We start from the raw sequence: 1994 nt of genomic DNA, 5'->3' as shown, positions 1-1994 counted from the left end.
GAGGTCTTCTGCCATGAAGACAGATGCAAAGAACTCATTTAATTTCTCTGCCAGCTCTAAGTCTCCTTTTATCTCCCCTTTCCCTCCCTCACCATCCAGAGGGCCAACCGCTTCTCTGGCGGGTTTCCTGCTTCTAACAGGAAACCCAACAGGAAAAAGTTAGCTTTTATGCTTGCAAGGAAAAGTGTGCCCTTCGTAGAACGATTTCCTCTTGAACAACAATCTCGGCCAGTGTTTCTCAACCAGTGGGTGTGGGTACCACCAGTGGTACTTGAGGGGTGTCAGGTGGTTCTCGCAGGCCCCTGGACCCTTGCCATCTGGCAGTGAGATTGGGAATGTGACGCAACAAACAGAAGTTGGAGGTTAAGAACATAAGAACAGACCCACTATATCAGGCCATAGGCCCATCTAGTCCAGCTTCCTGTATCTCACAGCGGCTTGCCAAATGCCCCAGGGAGCACACCAGATAACAAGAGACCTGCACCCTGGTGCCCTCCCTTGCATCAGGCATAGCCCATTTCTAAAATCAGGAGGTTGCACATGCACATCATGGCTTGTAACCCGTAATGGATTTTTCCTCCAGAAATTTGTTCAATTCCCTTTTAAAGGCATCTAGGCCAGATGCCATCACCACATGCTGTGGCATGGAGTTCCACAGACCAACCAAGGTTCAGCATGGCGGGCTGAACTCAAAAGCATGCTTTTCCATACTCTGGAAAGCCCTCCTGTCCATCTTGAGCCTCTACTAGTGTTTGTTGCATTGCATCTGGCCTCCCAAACCAGACGTAATTGGTGATGATGTCACCATCATTTTCTTGCAGTGGTACTTCAGATAGGTGGACCATGTGAAGTGGTATAGCAGAGGACAAACCTTGAGAAACACTTATCTAGGCTGCTGGGCCTGCTAGGCTGGGCTGGTCTATGCACTTTGTGTGTCTTGTTTTAATTTCCATCAGAGACAGGGAGTGGGGTGAGTGAATCTGATGCTGGGTCTTCCTTACCAATTGGTTGGCAACCTTCAGTCTCGAAAGACTGTGTTATAAGCCTACAGCACCTGGTATTCCCAGGCGGTCTCCCATCCAAGTACTAACCAGGCCTGACCCTGCTTAGCTTCTGAGATCATGGTATAAGCCTACAGCACCCGGTATTCCCAGGTGGTCTCCCATCCAAGTACTAACCAGGCCTGACCCTGCTTAGCTTCTGAGATCATGGTATAAGCCTACAGCACCCGGTATTCCCAGGCGGTCTCCCATCCAAGTACTAACCAGGCCTGACCCTGCTTAGCTTCCGAGATCATGGTATAAGCCTACAGCACCCGGTATTCCCAGGTGGTCTCCCATCCAAGTACTAACCAGGCCTGACCCTGCTTAGCTTCCGAGATCATGGTATAAGCCTACAGCACCCGGTATTCCCAGGCGGTCTCCCATCCAAGTACTAACCAGGCCTGACCCTGCTTAGCTTCCAAGATCATGGTATAAGCCTACAGCACCCGGTATTCCCAGGCGGTCTCCCATCCAAGTACTAACCAGGCCTGACCCTGCTTAGCTTCCAAGATCATGGTATAAGCCTACAGCACCCGGTATTCCCAGGCGGTCTCCCATCCAAGTACTAACCAGACCTGACCCTGCTTAGCTTCCGAGATCAGACGAGATCGGGCATGTGCAGAGTAACAGTTGCTGCTTCAGGAGCTACACAAAGCTCTAGGAGCTCAAACTTGAGAGCCCTCTTCAGGCACAAAGTGGAATATAGGTGTATAATATCATCCCCTGCAACTGGCAAGCAGGCGCGGTATGAAGAATCTGGATTGATCAGTCCTGGCCATTGACCCTAGTATGTGTTGTGTACTCTCTCCTGCAGTGATTTTCAACCTTTTTCATCTCATGGCGCACTGACAGGGCACTAAAATTTTCAAGGCACACCATCAGGCTTTTGACAATTGACAAGGCACACCATGCTGCCAGTGAGGGGTTCACATCCTCTATTTGCCCTACTAA

General features: G+C 50.3%; 1 pseudogene; it reads right to left on the bottom strand.

The window, feature by feature from the left end:
- Nucleotides 1-1564: 1564 nt before the first annotated feature.
- LOC136646350 (5S ribosomal RNA) lies at nucleotides 1565-1681 on the bottom strand (annotated as a pseudogene).
- Between the last annotated feature and the right edge of the window lie 313 nt (nucleotides 1682-1994).

The sequence above is a fragment of the Tiliqua scincoides genome, chromosome 3, assembly GCF_035046505.1.
Source record: "Tiliqua scincoides isolate rTilSci1 chromosome 3, rTilSci1.hap2, whole genome shotgun sequence".
Classification (NCBI taxonomy): domain Eukaryota; kingdom Metazoa; phylum Chordata; class Lepidosauria; order Squamata; family Scincidae; genus Tiliqua; species Tiliqua scincoides.
Note: the sequence above shows the minus strand (reverse complement) of the source record. Positions and strands in the feature narration are given on the sequence as shown.